The sequence below is a fragment of the Rissa tridactyla genome, chromosome 2 (assembly GCF_028500815.1).
Source record: "Rissa tridactyla isolate bRisTri1 chromosome 2, bRisTri1.patW.cur.20221130, whole genome shotgun sequence".
Taxonomy (NCBI): Eukaryota; Metazoa; Chordata; class Aves; order Charadriiformes; family Laridae; genus Rissa; species Rissa tridactyla.
In genome coordinates this window covers 46,964,981-46,990,513 of record NC_071467.1, presented here as the reverse complement: position 1 = coordinate 46,990,513, position 25,533 = coordinate 46,964,981, and the positions used below count along the sequence as shown (strand labels likewise).

The window sequence follows — 25,533 nt, the reverse complement described above, 5'->3', positions numbered from 1 at the left end:
TCAGACTAGGTGATCTCCAGAGGTCCCTTCCAACCCCTACCATTCTGTGATTCTGTGATTGTTGAGGGAGCAAAACCTTTGACCTGGCCAGCCCCCAAAGTGCTTCTGTTCTTGCATTCCCTGATGCTGGAAAGAGCCACACCCAATGTGAAGTTTTTCAGAGGTGACACTTCTAAATCTCATCATTGACATTTGCTTTCTTACTCTGCTGCTCTGGAGTTTTTCCCAGTGCAGGGCTCCAGAAGCCTTGAGTCAAGACTGAAATAGGACAGTTGAATATGGGGGCAGGGGGTTAGCTTGGAAGAACTTTGAGGTCCCTTTCAGACCTTTGATTTGGTAAGCTCCACTGCAGATAAGCTAGGAGATGCTGCTGCAGCCTTCTGACTGCTCAGGTACAGGGTACCTAGGAGAAGTATGTCCTGTATCTATCCACATGAATTGCTGTTTCATCCTGAGCCACAAATTCAATCAGACAACAATCAACTCTTGTGGCAAAAGACAAATCATGGCATTTTTACACCTATGTGAGAGGATATTGAAAATGGAGATTTACAGTGACCAACAATAAATATGCTTGTAATTCCAGTGGCACAGTCCCAAAATGCACTGTGTCCTCCATCACCCCCAAGGAGCACGAAATCCTAGTTCACAGCACTGAGGGAGTACTTTGAAAGGAATCACCACCACAATGAAACAATGACTTACAGCAAGATAAAAGCCCTCTGCTTTATCTCTACCTATTCCAGAGCAGATAATGTGAAGCAGTTAAATAGAAGCACCTCATTTCAGTGGAAATCCTCTCACATGGAGAAGTTCTGAGCGTGGAATTAACCTGTGGAGTTTTTATAATTCCAAAATTTTCCCTTGTCAGACAGTCCCTCATGAAACTTAAGGCCATCTAATTGCCTTTATTACCATCATACAGTTAGTATAATATTGTAGAGGCAACTAGAGATCCCCATTAGAAAAGGTATCCCCTACGTAGGTGCCAGGACTGTACAAAGCCAAGGTTTATACTGTCCTAAACTTGCATGTTAGGAAGACACAAGGCAGAGGTTTTTATACAGGATGACAAATCTAGTCCAGTCTTCAAAGACAGACAGATCACACTGCAAAAAAAAAGGGGGGGGGACAAGCTACAAAATAGCCATCAAATTACTTTGAGGGAGCTTCTAAATATTCTTCTGTGTAAATGAAGTGATTAATGGTCTTACTATTCCTCCGTGCATCTCAGTAGATCTTGTGGTTGATAATTACATTTTGTTCTTCATTAAAATGCCTCCCCTTTGCTAAAATCTTTGCTGGGTTAATGGGTCAGACAGTCAACATCTGGTGGGATTAATCACTCCACGTATTCAAAAGTATCTCCACTATTGCCCAAGAAAGCTGTTTCAGGATAGGAAAGCAGGACACATGGAGGAAGAACTTGTGGAATCCAAGCTGGAGTCCACCTCTCTGCTGGCATTGTCTGAGCTGCTCTGTTATAAACCGAGAATATTTGGCTAAAGTAAGTTACTTCCATACTGTTGTGTTCATGTCCCCCAGGTGACGTGGTTGTATATATTCATGCCAATAATGCCAATTTAGCAAACCAGCAGCTATCGCTGCCTGTAACTGCAAGCACTAAAACCCCTTATTTACCCATGGGCTCAATTTTGCTGCCTTAAATCCACAAGGCGATATAATCATCGCTGCTTTACTGTAAGTGAAACAGTTTAAAAGTGGTTAATCTGATGAATGTGGTACAAGCCCAAATAACCTTTTGCCAGCTGTTTACTACACTTACAGTTGTTTAAAGTAATAGCTGACAGGAAGGCTTGGATAGCTGAAGAACAGGAAACCAAAATTTATTTAAGCATGTCTCTTTCTTTACAAAGTAGGTGAGTGCATAGACACAGTGTCACGGCCCTTAGGCTGAGAGCACCAACAGTTGCACTCTTCTGGCCCCAGCTTTGTCACCTGAAGAGGTTATTGTGGCTCCCTACGTCTAACCACCCACTGGCAGGAGGGTCCCAGGCACAATCAAATATGTGAGCACTTCTCAATCCACTTTGGTGTAAAAATCACCAAGGTTAGCACAGTCCAGCTTCAAACCAGCTACAAGCAGACACCTTTGCACTGGCGAGTATGAGGAGCTTTGCTTTCAGGTGGAAACCTCCAGCATGGGAGTAGTGGTGGCTTGGTGAAGAGGGTCATCTGCAAAGCGAGTGTGCCTCAGCCCTGCCTGCAAATCCTATGGCCTCCAAAAGATGCAGCAGTAGCACACTACCTTCATTTTGGTAAGAAGGTGTTTAGGAGCAAGAAAGCATGACCAAAATGATGCATTGCATTCATGCACGAACTGGACAAATCCCTGAAAAACTGTGCGTGCACAAGATGATTCTCACAGCTTTCTGTGAGGTCTGCCTTTTCTGCCAAGTCTGTTGCTCTTGGTTATTCACGATTTAAGTCAGCAGTGTTTATTCAATTATAAAAGTGCTAGAGGGGGTGAGGAAGGATTATGCTTTGCATGAATGTTAAATGCAATCTACCTATACTCAAGAATTAACATTCGTATTTAAACAGGTCACGCTCTAAATCAGTGTTATCAGTCTACTTGAGTTCTGATGCTTTAAAAACTACCTTGCTTGTGTTAGTGTGCTGAAGACTCTGATAGTTGTGTTTTTTATAGAGACACAACAAAGTGATATCACTTAAACAATGTTCTGAAGTCCATGTTCCCATCTAGCTCCACTTATTCAAGTAAGCCACACTAAGGTTTTGTCTTCGTGTTAATATCACAGAATCACAGAATCACAGAATGGTTCGGGTTGGAAAGGACCTTAAAGATCACCCAGTTCCAACCCCCCTGCCATGGGCAGGGACACCTCCCACTAGACCAGGCTGCTCAAAGCCCCATCCAGCCTGGCCTTGAGCACTTCCAGGGATGGGGCATCCACAACCTCCCCGGGTACCCTGTTCCAGTGCCTCACCACCCTCACAGTAATATGATTCTAATAAGAAGTGGACTAATACTAGCTTAGGCCTAACATTATTAAAGCCTGTTATTTCTTTGCTTTTCCTCTTACCTAATTTGTAACTCACACTGGGTAGTAACCAAAGTGCCTGCTGGGAGACTTTTTGAGTAGGTTTTCTTTGCAGCCCATCTGCTTTCTTATATTTGAACAAGGTGGATCTGAATCTGCCAGTCAATTTTAAAAGGCTTTTTGTAAGAATGTTATGAGCAACCACCTCATGTTTACAGCTGTGATTGCTTTTGAAAAGGACTGTCTATTCAAAAGAGATCTCACTTCGTCAAACATTGGAAAGGTTTACTTGTTTTCTTGAAATACAATTATCCCTGGAGTTCTAGAAGTGGTAATGGTGAAAAGGCTAAACAAAGCTGAAATCATGTATATCATTTGTGTCAATTCATCAGCTGACACAAACAGTCACAGCCTTACTTTACCACATCAGAGTATTGAAACTACTGTGCCCAAATTCTGTTGTGATTTCTGGTGGGTTGTTTTATTAAGTTCACCCAATCTGTTTGCTGTCTGTTAGGCTCTGGTTCCCTGTTATTAATATTGGACCACTACAGCACTTGGGAAAAGAAACCTCATCGGGATCAGGGAGGAAATTACATTTCTGCTCAGTTAGCTGAAGCACCCAAAACATGATTCACACTGACAACGCCTTATACTGCCTCTCTGAGTTACTCCTCATCGAGTATTGGTGCTAAGAGGACAGTAAATACCTGATCTGGCATACAGTCTGTGCAAACAAAGTTATCCCTTCAAAATTTCTAAAACAAATCTGAAGCAGTTGAGTGAGTTGTACCACTTCAGTGCCTTTCATCATCCAGCTGCGGCACTTCAGTTCCCCATTGCTGGGCACCTAAAGCCTCGCGTGATTTCTCTTGGAACCACAACTTAAGACAATTAGTCCCCAATTCTTTAAAATCCATCTGCTTTACTATTAAAGTGATAAACTGTGAAGTCTTATCCTGTTGTGTATAATCTCTCTCCTTCAGAGCAGTTCAGCTGACGCACCAGGGAGGCTGCCCAGCAGCAGGTTGTCCGTGTTGCTCTGAAATACAAGATGTGTGTCCTTCCCGACTCACTGCCACTGGACCTGACCCTGGCTGCTGTGGATGTGTGAATAAAACAGGAGTTTTCAGATAAGCAAGACTTTGTAAATAACATAAGGCCACTGCTGGTGGTGATAATGTTCCCCCAGTAGAAGCAAAACTGTGTATCACAGGTCTGGTATCTCAAGATACTAGATTGTCTCTCTGAGACCTGAAAATATCAGGGGTTGATTTATAAGTTTTAACAAACAGGTTTAAACAGTAGCTAAAAATCCTGGGTCTTACTTTCCTGTCATCACTGGGACTGGTAACAGCAGATATCTCATTGGTGACATTCTTTTCTAGCTGACACACCAGATATCACAGCGTTGCTACAAAACTTGTTACCAGTCATGTTTGAACTGATGGCTTGGGAAACTAACATATCTGGAGGTTGGGAACACAGAATTATATCAATATCTGAAAATATCTTTCTCCTGTTGCATGGTGTTAAGTGTCCATGGTGTCTTCTCTACACAAGAGACAATAATTCCCATAGAGCAGCCTCACCTATTTAATCTGTCCCAAAACCGTTTACGAAACTGAACCCTGATCCAGCTGGAAGGCTGTCAGCACAGCTTACTCTCAGCTAGGTGCTCGCTTACCGCTAAATGGGCTTCTCTCTTTACTTCTCTCCACTGTAAACAACGCACAGAATAATATAATTATGGTTCTAATCTAGTGTCCTGTGAACACCGGAGGGCTGAAATTAAAGTTATTTTTTATTGTCTCAGGAATGCACACAAGTTGGTGGACAATTTTTCATGTATATATGTTTTTTCTTTCTATTATTGCTATTTTCCAAGTTTTTTGTTGACATTATTTGCAGATTGTACTTTGGGGCCTGCTTTTAACACCATTGCGTGGCCAGGAGATGTGCTAGGACAAGTCCAGGGAAGAGTGTCATGTAAGTGATTGCACCACTGCACAAACACCCAGATAATACAATCTCAGCGAGACAGATGTCACAGTGTAAGACCTTTAACATCTAGACACTATTGAAGCTGTACGTAAACCTTTGAGATCTACACATACGCTGCCAACTCTTCATCACCCAGGTACTGGGGGGTTAGAAAACTTCAGAACACGCAAGAATCCAACCCCTATGTCTTTGGCTGATATCACTAGAGATAATACTGCTGCTTCCAAATCTAACCTCCACTAGAGCAGGTCCAGCTCAGCTGTCTAGGCAACATGTTCCCCATTCCTCCTTTTTCCAGAATAATGTATTAGCTCACATAGCAGGCCAAATGAATGGCTCAGCTCTAGAGAAAGGATAATCATCCTTCCACAGGCCTCCAGCAGAGCCAATGAGCCCCGTAGCAGCTGGCAGTGCGAGGCAGGAACACTTGAGTGGCTGCAGAAGACTGAGCTAGATTCTAGCAACGTTTGTTGGCTTGGCCCCAGCACTGCATAAACATGGCTGTACTCATTCTAGCGAGAAGCTGGCTCTGGATGCGATCTACTCATGTGTGTATTTATCCCTGCTTTTCCACTAATGAACTCTACAATAAGAGCAAAGAAAGAATGGAGGGGTCTTGGAAGACACAACTTGGACAATTGGATAATCTAGCAAGGCGGAGGTGAGAGTTGGCAGTAAATGAAGAGCTTCAAGGTGCAACATTTCAGGGGGGGTCACTGGATGATAGTGAAAGTCCAAAATTTCAGGTGTGATTTCACTGAAGAGAAAAGTATCATTTGAAAGGAGAAGAAAGAAAAGGGAATGGAAGTAGATACGTTGACCTGTAAAAAATACAAAGCGTACATGGGGCCTCTCTTCTCCTATCAATCTTAGATCTCTCTACCTGCCAGAAGCTATGAGAGGGTTAAAGTGCTGATGTCGAGGAAGAAACATTTTGTGCATTTGCTTCTTGTCCTGCTCCCCTGATACTAAATATCCTATTTGATTTGTTGTCGTTAATTGCTTAAAGTGTAATTAATATTTGACTTTATTTTGTACTTTGTCATTTCTGTTCATTTCTCAGAAAAGTAGTCAATGACTGGCAGTTGAATGTTACACGGCTTTCTGGTGTAAATTATAATTTGAGCAAAATCTGCTTTTGGTGAAAATTCTTCCACATAGAATGGAAGAAAAAGAATGATATTCACCATAATTTGTCACTGGACTGATACAGAGTTCAACAAAATAAATGCACTGTATACTAAGTGTTCGAACTAGTTGCTGGGTAATTAAAAAAATGAGGATATTATAGGCATTTTTTAAACAGAAGCCTAACATTCTTCAATTTAGTCAGCTTTTAAAAAGTTTCTGTTCCATACACTGAATAGCTGAACAGGAAAGAGGATCTTGCAGATGGAAGGCACAGATACAGCTACAGAAGAGATATAAAAAATAATTTATTTGATTCATAGCCTACTTCTTTGTCTTCTTGTAGCTTGAGAAATGCTAGACTGAATGAGGTTCTATGGTTCTTTATTTTGGAGAAATGCTTATTTTGTTTTAATAAATCAGGGCTTTGCCATTTCCTCCATAAATCAGGGAAGGGAAGCAATCCTATCACTTTTCTTCCATGTGCAGTCAGATGATGGAGTCTCTACTTGTCTGAGTGTTATGATTAAAGTCAACAGTATTACTCATGAAAAAGTTGCTCTTTGAGATGAGCCCAAAGACCGGTTCTCTTCTGTAGCCAAGTAAGTGTGCACTTGGTGTCACACAGCATAAAACAGGAGAGGCTGGGATCGCTGCACTCAGCCAAAGCTGTAGTGGCCAGGGGGAGGTATTCACTGGGCTAATAACAGTAACCAGCTCCTGTGTGATTAGCTGTTAACCTCCGCGCTTGTTCCTTCTGCTGCCAGACACTAATGATAGCTAGCCCCTGGAGCTCTATTTATTTGTTTCTGTCTCTCTTTTCACAAGAGGAAATATAAAATGCCATGCACTTCAGCTGACCTTAACTTTGTGAGATACTGAATGTATCCTTGTGCTGTTCAACCCATTCTGTTGTAATCTTAATGCAATTTGCTAGAGAAAATAAAGCCTTCTTTCTACTACCTAACTGTACCGCACACCTGGCACTAGCATTGGATGGGGAATACTCTAACCACGTCTCAGAGCAGATAGAACTATCCAGTCTTTCCCCCAGTGAACAGTTCTGCGTCTCCATCAAAAGCAATCTCTTCATAAAATTAAATCCACTTTGTTCAGTCACTGAGCCAACTGCTCTCCAAAGCCAAATAGATGTTGATAGTAGGCTCCAACCTCTTACTGCTGGTCTCTTTCTTTTACAGTTTCAGAGTCAAAGTCCAGATGACTTTTCTCTTAAGCGCTATATGATTGTAATGGACATAAGTGTTGGTCAGAAGATTGGATAAGTAGATCTACAGCAGCACTTACCACCTGCTCTTATCCAGACTTGGCTTTCAAGACTACAGTAAGCAAGAAGGTCAGGATGAAGGAAGGGAAGCAGAAGACCGAAGAGCCAGAGGCAGAGTTGAAGGCGGCCAACCCCCAGGCTGTATAATGGATTGGGGTGGAGGTTTGCTGTGTGGATATGAGGAAAGACATGACAAGGGGAAGCTAAGGTGATGCCTGGGCTCCAAAAGGGTCAGCACCTCATCTGTCCTTTTCGCTCATGTCCACACAGCTCTCTCTGCCAGCTTCTGTTGTCAGGATTAGAGAAAGGGTGCGGGGCAGAGCCCAGGTTCCTGCAGGATTTTGAGTAATCTGTGGAGCTAACTGCAGGCTTCTGCTCAGAAGGGACTGGTTATTCCTCCTTCACAGAACCCCCATGACCAGCTTACCCAAACCCCAACCCCTGCTCCATGAGGCCAGGAGAAACTCAAGCTTGAGCTCTGGGCTCTTTCCAGCCACCCTCACATTACTGCTTCTTCCCGCTCAGCTTTGTGCAGATCCTCTGGACTTGTCCCTAGTCCAATACTCCGCATAACTGACCAGAAATCTCAAATCTCTGCAGAGATCTCTGGAGACCTCAAATGTCTCTTGGTACACTTACCTGGTCCCCAAAACCAAACAGCTGGTACTAGAAAAAAGAGAAACCAACCAGTGAATGAATAAGCAGCATCTCGTTGCAGCTTGCTTGATTTAACAGCATTTCTTCTACTCTCAAGTCAAGGATTCTGGGGATAGAAGAGAAGGAGGCAAAATGCTAGAACAGAGTGTACATGGTAAAAATAAATGCTATTACCAGAGCTGCAAAACAGTACTTCAGAGATGCTGCAGGGCAGATCCTCAGCTGCTGCAACCTGGGCGAGTCCTGTCCCCAGCAGAGCTGTGCCGACCGGGGCGAGCTGCCCGCCCAGCCTGCCCTGCTCGCACCCAACTGCAAAATCAAATGTTCGAGGTATTTCTTTTCACACATGGAATCGGATCAAGATTTTGTTTTAGATGAACTCAGTCCACAAATACGAGTGAAAACAAGCCAATGACATATATATCACCAGGCCAGTAAAAGTTTTTGCACTGCGCACACCGGTAATACAAAAGAAGCCCGATCCTTTCATTTTATACAGACCCGAGTAGCTTTTTTTTTTCCTCAATGAAGGTAACATAATTGTACGAAGATACTTGTGAAGATTCTCAGGACTGAGTCCGCTAGTAGAAGCAACTGTGCCATAACAAAATATGGTATATTAGCTTCTTGGGTCTGTACACCACTATCTTGCAAGAGCTCAGAATTAATTGACTGGAATTGACTACACACTTTAATACTGAATTGCATAATTAGATTATTAAGAATTATGTTACCGCTTGTGATTTAAGCTGTTAGACAAAAATCACGGACACATACGGTTGGAAGAAACATAAAGGTTCTACCTCCTTTGAGAAAGACTCAACTCTGTGTAGCATATTCCTGAAAACAGTTTGTCTGTCTTGCTCTTCTAAAACTTTGACTACGGGAATTCTTTAAGAAACTTCTTCAAATGCTGAGATACACTGAGAAAAGGATCCTCTAGCATATATCTCTCTTGCTGCAAATCAATTCTCATCTTAATTTTTGTAGACATGGAGAAGACTTTATTTTCTCTGCAAGTCTTTTACACAGGTGAAGAATGCTACCAGGTCATCACTCAGTTTCCTTTTTTTCTAGATCAAATAAATCTCATCATTCCTTTTCCTCTTCTCTGGTCATTCTTGCTTTACTTTTTTCTTATAGTACTCTAAACCGGGCACACAACCCTAGTAATTAGTGCTGAGTAGTGCAGAGTAATTATCCTTATATTCACCAGAATTACATTTGTTTGGCTCACGGGGCGGTAAAGCTGTTGTAGGGGTAAATGTTTTTTCAGCAGCATTATACTGTTGACTCATCCTCAGTTCATGACTGACTGTAGGACCCAGAGCCTTGCCTCCAGTACCGCTGCCTAGCCAGCTGTTCTCCACTTTGCACTTCTGCGTTTGACTTCTCCCCCCTAAGAGGAGTCCTTTGCATTCTTTATTGAATTTGATCTTATTGATTTCAGAACATTTCACCAGCGTAGCAAGATTATTTTAAATTCTAATCCTGTTCGCCAAAGTGCTCACAAACCTTTCCATCTTGATGTCATCCACAGATTTTACTCTCTATACAAATCATTACTCTCGTTCAAGTCATTAATGAAAGCATTGAGTAAAACTGACCCCAGGCAGACCCTTGTGGGACCTCACTTACAACGTTTCCCTGGTTTGACAGTGAATCATTGATAATTACTCTGGACAAGTGGTATTTCAACCACTTGTGCACCTACCAGACTGCAGAGTGATTTTAGCCTCGCCTCATTTTCTTTTTAGTTCAGCGCATAACAACATCATGTGGGACCACATCAAAAGCTTTTAAGAAGCCTTACTCACACCTGATGCTTACCATATACCAGCTAGGTCAGGGATGCCCCACATACACGGCTTATGGACTGCATCCTCCAAGTTAGTTCCTGTAGCCTATAGCCAACTACCAGGCATCTGCCTTACCTATGTAGGCAGCAAATGACCGTGTCCTAATAATGCAGCAGCAGGGCTTCAGCTGACCACCTTCCCCCAGACACGGTCAGAGGGTGGGTAGGGATTCACCTGGACACAGGATCTTTGTACCGCTTGCCCAGTAGATCCAGCACTCATGGAAAGGGATGGACTTTTGCAGACATGAAGTGTTTTGTGGGTACAGTTTCCATAACAGGAGAGGAAAGCAAGGCAGCTCCTGGGTGCCTCCCAGAGACATCATGTCACCGGCAGCAATAGGGGTAGGTGCCTATGGCACTAGGCTGTTTGCCCTAAACAGGAGATTAGATCCATTTAATAGGATTAATTCAAAAGGCTTTGTTGCTTTACTGTATTCTACATATTTAGTAACAAACTGTTTTAGTTTGTTTTAAAATGTTTCTTGGTGACAGTCCTAGCCCAACTCCTCTGAAACTCCCTACTTTCTTCATTTTCTCCTTTTTAATGACAGGTGCTATGTTTATCCACTGGGATTTTTTCTTCTAGCAGCTGACAAAGATTATTGTTAGTGCTTCCAAGACTGCTCCAGTGCTTTAAATTTGCCAGTGTAGAGCTCAACAGGCCTGGCTGATTTCAATGTATCTACATTTCTTAAACATTTAAAATGTATTCTGTACTTATTTTGGACTTTTCTATACACCTGTTAAAATGAGGCACGCTAAGTTTCTGGGTACCAGCACCTTGTCTGTGACTAAAAACCATTGAATATGTCAGTCTTGGTGTCACCTGCTTTTCTTCTCATTCCCCACTAAGCAGCAGACCTTCCTTCAGCCTTCCCCCATTTCTAATGTCCTTTCAAACTTGTCGTTACAATTTGTCCCTTGTGACTCATTTTGTGCCTTAGCCTTTCCGTGTCCTTCCTATTCAGGCACATTTTGTCATCCTGCGTCCCTTTCTCTACAGTTGCTTTTGTGTGATTCCAGTGTTATTTACTTTAAAAGGTGAACCTGGCAGTGCGGTAGGGTATTTCTATGGTGCCAGGGCTCGTTGCAGTCAGGAGGACAGAAGGGAGGCTGTGCCGTCACACAGTAGCTCCCTGTCATGTAATGTAGCATGTACACAACTGACAAAGCAGCTTTGGCTTCTTTAGAGCCAACAGTAGATTAATTCATGGATGTGTTATCCTCTCAAGATCGTACAGTTTCATATTCACATCCTGCAAGCGTCTGTGAAGTGCAGCCAACTTGTTTCAAGTGCCTGCTCCCATAAAGGTCTTTCCTTGTAACTATTTTAGATGGTGGGTATGGATACATCTAGTTACCTTAAGGATAACTCCCATTTTTTCCTTTGCAGATCCTAAAGCATTTGCAAGGGACCCCATCCTTTTGCAGGCGGAGGAACTGAGGTACAGAAGGGCAACATTCAGCTCAGGCTGGGTTAGGAAGTCAAACCAGGTTGCCAAATCCCCATCCCACATTCTTGCAGCAGCATCATCACATTATCTCCACAGATGAACCACTGGCTTCCCTCACTACGTGTAGAGTGGTCTTGATGACACACATGTCTAACTTCACTTTCCATTTTAAAACGCTGCATACTATTTAGCTGTTTGGCACAGACAGCAACAATGTGCTAATGAAATTAAAGCTCTATATGCTCCAAAGTATCATTACAATATCCAGATTCCAAACTCTTTAACGCTAAAGTTTTGCATTTGCAAGATGTAGAGCACAACTGCACAGTAATACACCATACACTACATTAATGCAAATAACAGTTGTAAACTTGCATATATCGGCTGACAATAATTGTGTAGCACAATGTTTTCACTCTCTCAAAAGATGACTGCCACTGCTAGAGTGCATTATTTATTGAGGATAAAAACTAAAGGGAAAGAAATATTTTACTGCTGTAACTGGTGACCCTTACAGTTTCATCCTCTCGGGCAACCTGAAATCTGATTGAAGGAACGAAAATTTTTTGGTGAAAGACCATTCTGCTTCCTCACAGCCTCCCGCGGTATGTATTTGTCCGTCTTTCTCTCTAAAACAGTAGTGCTCCTCTCAGATTCCCTTCAGGACCATTATTTTCTCTGGTGGACAGGCTGGACTCGTATGGCGAGGGTGGGAGCCCACTGGAGCTCAGCTGAGCCACAGTCACGCAACCACAGCATTAAACCGATGGAAGGCAGACGTCTCCAGGCTTCACCAGGTAGGAGTAATGGCCACTAACACTCACCGTGAAATGGGTTTTAAACTCCTCTTGGAGTAGAATAAGTGATACTCTCAGAAGATGCTTTAGAAGTCTTAGATGTGAATAGTCCCCTCATTTTGCAAGCGAATAAATGCCTGTTGCAATGTATTTCTGGTACAGCGTGACCTCTCTGGGACTGCCATCGTATTCTGAATAAAACTCACACAGCTACCGCAAAGCTACTAATTTTGTAAAAGACTTAATCACAATTCTAACTTCCAGGTCATTAAGAAAGACCAGAGTTACACGTGTAGTCTGGTGCTAAACAGTCGACACCAATTCCTTCTTCTAAGGAGCAAATAAATAAAATTAATGAAAACATTACAGTAACACAGTGTACAGTGTTTTGTAGATCTCTGCCAGGACATCACCCACTAAAATCTTTTATTCGTATATAGCAGAATCTTATTTCTTTCTGTGACATCTCAGTATTAAGCACTGCATTTTTCCAGAGTGAAGTATGGACTTTATTCTCTGTTCTGTAATGAGTCAAGCAAGCCACCAACACATAGTGTCAGTATTTTTATTATTATTATCTGTATTCTGGTATTTCCGACAAGTTGAAGATCATAGTAATGATGATGTATCTAAAAGTCCAGTTTGGATAATGTACCCAAATGGAGCAAATTCAGTTTATTATTTGATTTCACAGACACTTGATCATACAAAATGATGCCTAGTTGGCACAGTGATAGATGAACTTGGGAAAGATTAGATTTGTTAACGATGACGTTAAGATCAGCACTCTCTAGTGTGATCCCTGCATTCCTCATGCTCTTTTAGCTGTAGGAGGTGCGATCTTCTTTCATTCTTGAGCAGTGGGGTGATGTCAAATTAGGAACCCCAAAGGCTGATAACAAATGGTGGGAGGGCTACTTGGTCAAAACATGTCGTTATCACCTCTGTCAACTTCATTGTTAGAGACCCAGTTACGTTAGCCAAGAAGAAATCAGCTATGTGTGGAAAATTTGAGAGGACTGTTATAGAGTTCAGAGGTTTTAATGCTATTAAATGTAAAATATAGGAAAGCTAGTAAAGGGCTTGTAAATTGCTTTGTGAATTGCTGGCTGGAAAGAAGAGCTGGTCAACAGGTGATAGAACAGCTTGCTTAGAAGGTGCAATGGAAAGAAGGGTCAGGAGTGCAGGAACTACTTTGAACTTCAAAGAAAACCACAGGTGGCCACACCTGAGATACTTCCCTTGTGCTGGAAGGGAACAAGACAAGCCACAGAGTATAGGTGCAAATTAGAGTCCTCTTTTTGTAGGGATGAGACATCTTAAAAACTCAAGGTGAAAGATAATAGGGCAGCTAAGGAAGAACCTGTTGTTACATTTGCCCTAGAACTACATTTTGAGTTTAAATGACTCCTGGTCATTCTTGTTTTCTAGCCCTGTAATTAGGCACTTGACCTTATGCCTGGATGGAAAGAACCTTTAATTTGATAAATGTTTGCACTTGTGTAGCGTTGATGACAAGCCTAGGTGAAGCTAACAAACTTCAGAGTATTTTCTGTCTTGTGAGATAATCCAAATGCATCCACATAAAGGGGCGTGAAGATGCAGCTTCTAGAGGAACAGCTCCTCAAGATATGTATAAAGGATCAGCAAATGGAGTGTGTGGCTTTGCAGGTACAAGAACTAATGAGGGGACAAGAGTTTTCAGGTGTTTGATTGCAGAAAGAAGCCTGCTCTGCCAGACATAGGCCAATACGTCTGAGACATATCTCGCAATCACAGGCAACACTCAGACTACCCCATAGGAACTCCATATTTGAGTTTGTACCATCAGCACCTCCATGAGACTGGCTAAAAAGTGGGATTTTCCCTTGGCAGAGGTTTTGATTTGGTTTTCATTTAGTTTTCATCCATTTCAAGCAAACCCCAACAAACACATTGTTTTCCTGCAAACTGGACATTTGAGGAAAACTTCACTTAAAATATGCTGATGTACAATGTACCCTAAACAAAATAACCTTCCTGATGCAACAGCAGCTCTGTCAGGCTGTCTTGTCTGTCCCAAGACTGCTTACAGCACCTAGAGTAGCATCAAGCCCTGACGTCTTGTTCCTGTCGTGCTCTGCCAGGCATCAAAGCTCTTTTTCTATGGGAATTCTGCCTTCTGCCTGCCAGTAGTTTGTTGAAAAGCAGCCTGCTAACCCTGGTCTCAATCCTCCTTGAAAACATTACCTATCCTGCCATGCAAAGAGCGTCACTGCCAGGTCTGTGACCCGTAGAGAGGGCAGTCCTTTGGCTGCTTAGCCTTGGAAGGGCATGCTCTAGAGAATGAAAGATTATGGTCTATCGGGGTGAAACTGCCCGTAAGTGCAAATAATTTAGTGCCGTGTTAAAACAGTGATGAATTTAGCCCATAATTTCAAGAAGTGAAGCAACGCTCCCTGACAAAGCCTCGGAAGCTATAATTTATAGCAGCCCTCCCGGTTAGCAGCCCAGAGAGCTATGAACATCCTCAGCCCCGTTACCATCTTAACTGGATCCCTACTGCGCACTGAGGTCTCCTGGTATATTCTCTTGTGAACTGGAAACAGAGATTTGAAGGACAGGTTCTCCTGTGGTCTGATCTCCTTTATGTGTCACTCTTCCTTTACAGTAAGGTTACTGTCACTTAAACGTCCCTGCTGAAATGCAAGTCTTCGCTCACCTCCTCAATACAGTGACAGAATCCCTGGTTGCAGGCTCACTCATTTCATCCTCTGTGACGCTGCCTTTTCCCCGCGTTTTTCTATTATACTCTGGTAATGATAATAAAATTCTGTATCTGATATCATCTGCAGACACACAGACTTCCCCTGCTGGCTCTCCATCACCCACTGCACCTCATTTCAAGCTCCCATTTCAACCTCCGTGTCCTCCACAACCTCACACCTCACTTCAGCTGTTTTTTCACCTCTTATGCACTCCATCCCTCCCACTTTCCCTGTGTGTCTTACTGAGCCAGAGGGTACCATTGGGCCACTCTCTGTGGTATCTACTATGTCTGAGTCACGTTTTCATTCTCTTCTCACCTCTCCTTCCCACTGCTTTGGCAGCGCGAGGAGGCCAGCAACTGCAAAGGAGATTGGTGTGGGAATCCAGTGTTGTCTGTGCAATGCCTTTCTCCTGTGCTCAACCCCTCAGACTGCTTTTTAAATGAGAATTACTAGATTCTTAAGAATTTGCATGCAGTTGGATAGTGTAACGCCTTGGCTATCTAACAAGACACATTTTAGCCTCCTGCATGATCAAACCTGCTCCCTTTTCACTTTTCTGCTTCCTTTCTCTAGTCTGAGCTGGGGTCTCCTCATGTTGTTTTCAGCTTAGTCAAAGGATCAGTCCCGACACAGGACTGATGTGGTGGCACCCCAAAAGCCTTCAGCCCTCCTGACAGCAAGTGACGAGCATGATGCAGACCTTTAAGCATTATCTGAGCTCAAGGTTAAGTATCGTAGCTAAAAAGCTATACACACTGATTATTTTCGTAACTGGATGGGAAAATCAGTGAAAGCTGAAGAGAAAAAAAAAGCCACCCAAGTTCCAAATTTCGTTGCTTTAATGACCGTACATTGCATGTCTAATGCAGATAGCTGTGTCTCATTTTCAGGTCATACGTGATGGATGAAAGGAAACACGGGGCTGCTTCTCTGAAAGGTGCTGAATTTTCTTCCCAGGTACCTGCACGTTCAGGTTAATCCCTGCGGTTTATCTGACTAGTTGGGGCGGGGGGGGGGGGGTGGCGGGGAGAAGCGGGTCACAGAACTTCAGCACTAGGGACAATTCGATTCCGTCACCAAACCCAAACGTGCTGATTTTGAGAACCGCAAAATGAGCAGAAGCTTTTGGTGTTGGTCGCTTCCTATAGCCGGGCTACCTATTGTGCTCGGGCGGCTGCCGCACGCCCCGGGGCTCACCCCTGCTCCTCGGCAGCGAGCCATGTTGGAGCTGGGCACGTCCGCAGCCGCTCGCACCTGCGGCACCCAAATCCAGCGGAAAAAGCCGAAAAACCGCCGCCGAAAGAAACAAGGGGCTCTGTGCCCGGTAACGCCGCCGGTGAGAAAGTCGCGCCTGGGGACCGGCGGCGGCGGCGGGCTCCCTGCGCGGATGGGAGCAGGGATGCGGGGGGAGCGCCCGCCCGTTTTTTGGGATGCTCTCGCCGCGCCTGTCCATCCCGTAAGGGCCCGCCGGACACCATCCCCCCCTAGCCCGCCCCGGCGCCGCTTTTACACCCTCAGAGGTTCGAACCCCACCGTCCCCGGGGGCCGCCGCGCCGCTTCCCCCCCCGGCTCCCCTCCTTTCCCCTCCCCACATCCCCGCCCACGCCCCTCCTCGGGAGAAGAGGATGACATCATCCCTCCCGCCCCACCGCTCCCCCCGGCCCCCCCTACCCCCCCCGCCGTGCCGTGGGGAGCGTCGGGGGCCGGGCAACGGCTTCGCGGCGGCTTCAGGGCGGGCAGGGCGCATGCGCAGAAGGCCGGCGTCTGCGCCGTGGCGGTGGGGCGCATGCGCAGGCGGCGGCGGGAGGCGGTGCGCGGCGGGGCTGGGCGGGCGGCGGGGCAGCTCCTGCGCTGACACCTGCAGCATGTGCCAGGAGCTGCAGCGGCAGCGGCCGCCTCTGCCTCTGCGCGGCGCGGCCGCCCCGCTCCGGCGCCGTGCGCGGCGGCGGCGGTGGCAGAGGAACGGCGGCAGCGGCACCACTGCCAACAGCAGCAGCAGCAGCAGCAACAACAACTCCCGCCCGGGCACCGGCGGGTGCGCGGTGACCTTACGGAGGGTGCGTTACCTCACAGGTAAATAGTCAGCGGATCCGCGGGAGGAGGAGGAGGCGGGGAGCCTTCCTGAGGTAGCCATCCCGGGCGGGGGGGCGATGCCTGTTGCCGTTTACCTGTGAGGGGCAGCGCGGGGGGGGGGGAGGTTGCCCGGGGTTTTCTCCCCTCAGTGCCTCCTCCCCTCAGGGCCTCGGCGGGGTGGGGAGGGTGGGGGGGGGTGGCCCCGGGCCGGCGATCGCCGGCCCGGGGCCACCCCCCCCTACCCTCCCCACCCCGCCGAGGCCACCCCGATTTCCCGCTGAGGTGATCCCAGCCCTGTCAGGTGCGTGTGAACACACACCGGGATGCGGGACAGCCGGGCTATCTCCCATCGACCCACCCAGCCGCTCGCAGCAGCAGCAGGTCCTTGAGTTCCCTCAGTAAGGGTGGGCTGTCCCCTGCTCCAACGTTGTCTGCGTCCCACTGAGGTAAAAGGGTGCAGAAGGACGGCTCCAACGTTGTCTACATCCTACTGAGGTAAAAAAGGGGTTGCGGGAGGACGGCAGCCTGTAGGGCGGCAGCGGTGGCTTCACCTCGCAGGTTCACCAGCTCATCAGCAGACTTTGGTAATTGGCTATCTCCCACCGACCCACCCAGCCGCTCGCTGCAGCAGCAGGTCCTTGAGTTCCCTCAGCAAGGGGGTGGGCTGTCCCCTGCTCCAACGTTGTCTACGCCCCACTGGGGTAAAAGGGCTGCGGGAGGACAGCAGCCCGTAGGGCGGCAGCGGTGCCTTTACCTCACAGGTTCACCAGCTTGTCAGGAGACTTTGGTAATTGGTGGTGGAAATCTTAGTCATTGCAGGCAAACTAGCTTGTATGACGCTCCCAATGCTGAAGAGTAGCTACCACCGAAAACTAAATACCGCTGGCCACTGTGGTGGTCAGCGGAATCGGGTACTCACCCACTGGATCCACTTCCCAGTATGGGCGATCAGGTACTATTTAAAACATTAGCAGGAATCAATATTGTCTGATAATCTTTGATTGTTACTGGTGACCCAGAAGATGTCAAAATGAGAAGCTTACCAAGTAAGGGGACGTATCACAAACTTGGTGCTTGTTGACTTTCCATTTTATTTTGTCGTGTTTGAAGTTTTGTAACTTACTGCTCACTTCTGGACGCAGTACCTCAGCTCCTCCCCTTGTTGTTGGGATATAGAAGTAGTTTAATAATAATGGGGGGGTCAAGGCATGGATTCTGTGGCTTAATCCTATCATAGCTATGGAGCTGTTTCCATAACTTTTACCTGAACGCCAGGTTTTCTGTCTCATCCATGAATGCACGCACGACTGGACACCTATTAACTAATAAAACGATGGCAACTAGAGAGTAGTGAGTGCTAGACTTTTAAGTTGTTCTGGTGCCTGGTTGTCAAAGGTTAAGTGAGCATGAGATAAAAGCATTGCCATGTCTATTTTAAGTTCCTGTCTTTGTATTGCTCCTCAAAAGAGAATGATCCTACTGACACATTTTTGGGTTTCATCCTCCTGTTGCAGTCACCAGTCATGTTCCTGTATTCATTCAAAGATGTTTTTGTGGTTTCGTGTGGATTTTATTATTTCTTTATCACAAGGCAAAGTTAATATTCAAAGAACTGAATGCCTAAAAATAAGTCTTCCCTTCCTCTAAAAAGTCACACATAAAATATCAGTTCCTGACTTGACCTCTCAATGAGATGTAACTGTAATCAGAACGAGGTGCTGTAGTCTTGCGGTGGTAGTAGTAAATACAAAATTACACACGTGTGCATACTGTAATCACAGGCAAGTGGATAATTCATGAATGTAATACTCAGTATATGTGGCTCCCCAGTGGTGTGTAATTAGTTCCACAAGCAGTTTTTGGTGCGTTACTTGGTGGTGTGAACTGATGCCCAAGATGGATAAATTGTGCAGGCTCAACCACGGTAAATTCAGCTCACTCTGGGAAATACCTCAGGACCCAATCCTGAAAATCAATGTGTGGCTGTGATCTCTGCGTGCTAGGGTAACCTACTGATCCCACAAGTAACAAACAGAAAAAAGCACAAAGTACATTATAATAAGCTGCCAGATAGCAATCTGTTAAGGTTTAGAGGAAGGCAGAGGATGCATTTTTTTGTTTTGTGTGGCTTTTGAAGGTTTAGTCCTTTATTAGTGATTTCTTGATTTCTACAATTGTACTCTGTCAAAGACTGTAGAATAGATTATCTCCTCCTATCCATTCTGCCCAGCGTAAGTCTATTCAGAATTGTCTATAAGGGCCAGCACTGATCTGTTTAACTTCCATGCCAGGCAAATAATCAGATATAATTGCACTGAAATCAATGAATATATACTGACATGAAACTGTGAGAAGATCGACCCCGTGGTGTTTTATATTTGTATAGCTGAAAGCAAAAAATAGCTGTCATAAATGCACTGTGTCCTTTCAGAAGAAATAGTCAATGTCTATCTTACAGTTGTCCAAAAAGTTTCTTTCTTCTGTTTCAGCAGCTTTGGGTTAGCAAAGTGAAGGCAGCAATCTTGGAATGAGAACTGTTCTGGAGAAACTTTTTGTTCCCGTGACTAATCTCCTTCTCCTGAATTCTGTGCTGTTAATCTTAGTGTGCATATACTCACACTACGAACATTTGGCAAGGACTATTTTCTTAGACAGGGCGCCTTAAGTGTGTTGCCAGGTGTCACAGGGTTAATTCTAATAACTGTGTTTTAAACTGCAGCTCTTTACATTAATTATGTATGTTCCTATCTCTAGGCATAACAGCAAAATGTATGTGGTATGGAATGTTACGTTCCAATTAGTTTTGCCGTGCAAATGAGGATTATAGTTGATGGGTAAGTCTGACATGTACTGCATGACTTGTCATGTTTTTCCTGGAGAGAGGGGAGTCTTGGGACTGAGTCACCATAGAAGAACATGGAGCCCCGTAGGCACAAAACTGGTGCAATGAAGTGATGAGTCAGACCTCTTATCTTTACATTTGGTATTATGTGGTATTCATGCACAGGGTGTATTGCACTCATTGTGCACCTAGGCAGGTAACTACCAGGCGAAAAACTCATTTAATCAGTCCTTTGGCTCTGGGATGCCTTTTCTTTGTATCTGTTGAACGTATCTTGCATCTATCCTACTTCTGTTGAAATGAAAGGCTGTTGGTTAGGATCATGTGGGAAATCACAGTATATTAACTTGATGAGCAAATCAGGTCTGCCAGGCCATACGCATTCATTTCTTGCATTGTTTCAAATCCAATAGTAGTGTGACCTCATACGTAGATTTTCGCTTTCTGCATTGTAGATTTGCATCAGCTTTTTCAGATGTCTGAAACCAGATAAAGAGTGGAGGAGTAAGAGCAGCATTGCATCCTTGTAGGCCCCAATATTCGTCTACGCCAAATGACTTTTATGAGTGTTGCTGTGGAATGACAGTATTGTTTCTGATTCCAGAGGAAGCTGGTGTTATTGCTAAGCTAATGAAAATAATTGGAATTTCTTAGAGGTGGTAGCCCCAGAAATATGTTAAACAGGGAGAGTGAAGACTGCTCACTCAGCTGATTTCAGAAACAAAACAAAGCTTTACATCAGAGATGTCTTCACTTAAGCACTTATTCTGAACTTCCTCGAATAGCAATCATTAATAACATCATCTCCTCAAGCTAACAGAGCATGAAAGTTCCTTGATTTATAATCATTTGGGAGCAGATGCTCACAATTCTGTCCACTTACACAAACAGCACAAGAATGACGTTTTTGCTGAAAATGGGGGGGGGGGGGAGGGGAGGGGCGCAGGGAGGCAATTGTGTGCAGGGCAATCACAATGGCCTGGAAGAATGTAATGCAACGGCTCCCTCTCCTAATTCATTACAAAAGCTACTAGAGAGAGTGTGTTTGGAAGAAAATACAGGAGATTTTTATTTGAAAGTCGTAGCAGAACATTATTGATTTGTATATTTTTAAATCTCGTGAATGTAACCAGTGACCATTTTGTGATCACCACAGACCTTGGCACTGGGTTTGGGGTGGGGGGTTTGTGTGTTAGTGGTCTTGCAAAAAAAGCTGTTGTGTTCTCACATTGCCTTAAACTGGAAAACTGTTGCAACAAAGACACATTGGAAAACATGCAGGAAAGATGTGCCCACTTACGTCTAAATCATACCAATTCCAATTAAAGCGTAAATGTTTTAAATTTTTTTAAGTTATCAGATACACCTTTTGCATTCTCTAGTTGTATAGATATCTAGAATGTCACAGAGAGGGTTTAGCAGTCTCAGCAACTGAGATGAAATGCAAAGCCAATTGCAAAAACTTGGAAATTTCAATGGTCTTTGTGTCCTGGTGTGGAGATCAACAAACCTGAGACCAGTTGCACTGATGAAGAAAGTGACACCAGAACTGGGAATCTCCAGAGAAACCCATCTCAACTCTTGAGAGATGGAGATCTAAGAAAAGTTTTCCAATACCTTTTGTTTGGATTTAATTACCATAGAATTGGAACAGCAAGGAGTCACAAGGTGATGAGCACCCTGGAAATCCATAGCATTTTCCTGTTGTCTTCAGTAAAGCCAGGGTTTTGCCCCACTACTTCAGATAGCCACGAGTGAAATATATGAGGCTAAATCCTTCTCTTACTTATGATGATGTAAATCCAGTCCTAGTGTATTTTCTTCTCCTCACAGTGGAGAGAGAAAGAGGCTGCAACTCCGCTACCTGTCCGCAGGGTATCCACAATTGCTGTTAGGGAATATAATTATTTTATGCTGTTCCTGTGTGCTATTCAAAACCTGTACCATTAACTGTGTGATGTCATCTTCTCCTCCTGTATCCGCTATATTTATACTGGTTATATGTGAAGTACCACTGACAGTTTACACACCTGTGTGTATGCCACAAGGACTCAGAGGGAAATTCTGAGCTGTAGCTTGTGTTGTGAAGAGGCTGCATTTGTATAAGGATGCTCTGTATAGCTAGAGTAGCCTGTAAAGGGAAGTACAGAGATTTTTATAATTGTTCAAAAGAGATTACAATTTAACAGAATTCCATCCTAGAATGTACAAAGTACAAAAATAAAGGCTCTTTTCAGTTAAATCCTCTACCAGCCTGATGCCAAGAAGCAATGCAATATCTCAAACGATTTGGGCTTTTTTAATCTTCTTAGCTGCAAGAGATGTCAGAAGAGCCGGGGTGGAGATCTACAAAAATGAAGTAGAAGATTCATGTGGAATTTCCTCATGTAGTGGTCTGTATGCCTCTGCTTATTTTGCTTAAAATGAGATCCAAACTTCAGAAGCACACTTGATTTTCTTTTCTCTTGGCGCTGACAAGCTCTGCCTTGGCTTTGTTGTCTAAAGAGGTAACAGCAATTAAAATGTGATGTGACAGCGACTTCTATAAACTGTTCCGTGATGTAAGAATCGTAACTTAAGATTTTTCTGACATGATGGAAATTAACAGGGGAAAGGAAATCTTTCAGCATTATCCGTGGCTTTTCAAAAGTTCAGCCAGACCTTCCTCCTGATCACCGACTCCTCGCACAGCGGGTGTGAGCCGAGGCCCATTTAACTGGTGAAACTCCTCTATAGCAAAGTCTGACCATGTTGGTTTAAATAAAAGCCTGATATAATTTTGCCCTTGGGCCTTCCTAGGGAACTGAGGAGCTGCTGGTTTAGTGCCAGAATTTGTTTGTCATACTTACGGGTGAATAGATCCATTGAACAGTGAGACCACGTTGAGCTGTTCATCTTGGCTTGTGCAGGAAGGTGGAAGTGTTTTTGCATTGTGCTTGGCAGCAGACAGGATGGGTGAGCTGGTTCCATCCAGGAGGAAGAGCCATGTCAGGTGGTTCCAAAGCGGCCTCCTAGTGGCTAAGTCCACAGGTGACTAGAGGAAAAGTGGAAAGTAATGCAACGTTTTCTGGAATGCGATTATTACCATTAAAAGATTAAAACCCAAAAGAAAACTACGACCCACCTCTGTGATAAAGATGAAACACAGCGCAAGTAGAAAAGTAAAGATAGGCTTTAATCAGAAATGTAAGAGGGGGTGGTGTGTGCAAGGTGGTGGTATGGTCTTCCTGGAAAGATTTGAGCTGAATTGAGGATCTGATGCCCGTTGTTCTGATCTTGACCCCTGGTTCCTGGGCAACAGTAGTTACTCACCAAGTCTGGGCACGTGTGAAAGGAGCTGCCTTTTGTAAGCCATTTGTATATGCCCTTATGCCTCGCAGAATTGCCCAGTATAGCGGCTATTTACATCTATTGAGTTTTCTCACAATTGCCCTGTTGTACTTGATTGGTGCCAGAGCTAAAGTTAAATGATGGCTGGCCTGTGCTTAGCCACAGCGGCATTGTCCACGGTAATCACCGCCACAAAGTAGGTCTTGATCGCAGGCTGAAGTACCAGTCAGCTCTCCTCTTTTCTTTCCTCTTTGAAATCTTCTTTGCTTTGGCATGCGTGTCAATGAAGCGCGGTCATGTGGTGTGCAACACAACCTTGAGTTGCGCTGGGAGGCTTGCCTCCCTGGAGAAAGAAAGAAGGGCTCTTGGCTGCCCACCAAAGCCCATCACGGATTGACAGTTACGCTTTAGTGAAATGGACCAACCAACTTCTCGGTGGGCAGAGCGCCAGCCGAACAGATGGGCCTGAATGTGGGCAGCCAGGAAAGCACATACATACGTGTAGATGTAGATAATTGTATGTACGAGCATAATAAATAGGGATCTCTGCAATTTGCAAAAAGTTGCTGAAGCGAAAGGCTGAGTACTAAAAGTGATGAGCCTGAAGAGAGACTTCTTTTGGGGAGGGGACGCGTCAGAGTGCTCAGAGGAAGGATCTGTGCTTTCCTTGTTGCTCTCTGCTTGCAGTTTTGCAGATTATGTAATAAACAAAGGAGGCTATTTAGTCTTTTGAGCTCCGGCACTCTGGTTACTACAGCTGGGAATGTGGAAAATGACACTTTACTGCAGTGGATCCGCTTACAAACTGCTTGAAGCTTGCTACCAGCTCACATTCTACCAACATGTTTACTAGTACAGCTTGAGATCAGTGGAAATCTGTGAATGCCATCCTTTTTGTTTTGAATTACTTCGCTGAGCAAGAGTTGCATGGAAATCAGTTACCAGTACAGAATGTAACAAAACTTTCTCTATAGGTCGTAGCTTCCAAAATCTTTGTGTGTAGTTGGCTAGCGAGTAAATGCTAAGTCCCTACCATGGATGGTGGTCAGCTGACACATGCATGCGGGCCATGTAATAAGTGATAATTAAACACTAGTAAGTCTTTTGAAGACTTAAACATTAGTTGCATCTCTACAGAAGGGAGATAGAAAAGCTAGGTGACTTGAACTTGTCTGCAGAGGGATTTGATTGCAGAAACCCATTTTGCTTGAGCCTATTTTCCTAATTTATCAGTGTGATGGTGGAGAATTGCCTGGCCTTGCTGTTTCAGGGCATACAGGTATATCTTGCTTGAGTGTCCATCTCTCCTTACTAGGAGAGAGCACTAGTGGATTGCAGGACGAATAACATCCTGCTACTCAGGGAAATTGCCTTGGGCTCCGCTTAAAATTCTGGAAGATCTGTGGATGCAGTTTTCCTTGATGTGATAGGAAGCCGAGGATTTGTGATTTTTGGCAAAATCTGTAATGAGCTCTCAATACCCTCAGTATAAAAGTAGAGATTCAGCTTTATGTTTCTAGGACTCTTAAGTTAGATTAGCAGGAATTATTGGGATAAGACAAATCTTTTCTCAGATCCTGGAAATAAATTATATTTACCAGATCTAATGTAATCCCTTTACGCTTAACCTGATGACATCACAGCTGTCCTTGTGACTCCCAAATAAAGTCCTATAGTTGCTTGCTTCTAGAGTGCACACAGTGCACAGCGAAATTTTGCAAGCCAGCACATTGAATGGGGCAGCAGGCCTAGGGAGTACGTTTTGGCTTAAAGGATGGGTCCAGGCTTTTGGTGCGGGCTGACCTGCCTGGCAAGGCATCCAAAATGAGTTCAACGAAAAGACTGTTTTGAAGAAGGGCAATAATGAGGTAATTTCTTAGGGCCCAGGTTTCAAAAGATGATTAAAAACACCTGTAGGCTTCAGAGGCAAGTATTTGCTCCCATAATGGAAATGACAAGAGTATGCCTGGTGCATTCTGAATATTGAATGGAAGGATGTGAGTATAATGTCTGACGTGCACACACTTTTATTAACTTTTTCTTCTTCTTTTAGTCTTTCAGATGTGTTTACCATGTGACTCTGCTCATTTTTCCCCTTCTTAAATAATAACCAGAACAAGCATTTAATGGTAGTGTGCAGTAGTTAATGGGAGCTACAGAAATTTAAATCCCCTGTGTGGGAATTCTGCAAGTTGAAACTCATTTAATCCCCGTCTCTTTAGCCCAACTCTACCATTCCCCTTTGTGTAGATTAAGGGGAACATAACCCTTAAATCTCAAGTGGTTTTTATCAGTTTTCTTATCACCTGCATTCAGCTGCTTCTGG

At 44.4% G+C, this 25,533-nt stretch overlaps 1 protein-coding gene across 2 annotated transcripts in view; it reads left to right on the top strand.

The window, feature by feature from the left end:
* The first annotated feature begins 16,842 nt into the window (after positions 1 to 16,842).
* DTNA (dystrobrevin alpha) overlaps positions 16,843 to 25,533 on the top strand; it is a 227,400-nt gene continuing 218,709 nt past the window's right edge. The window contains exon 1 of one of the 2 annotated variants that reach the window (XM_054189413.1): positions 16,843 to 17,035. The gene's annotated coding sequence lies outside the window, so the exon portion shown is untranslated. The remainder of the gene's footprint in view (positions 17,036 to 25,533) is intronic. The other variant, XM_054189402.1, reaches the window with a different exon arrangement.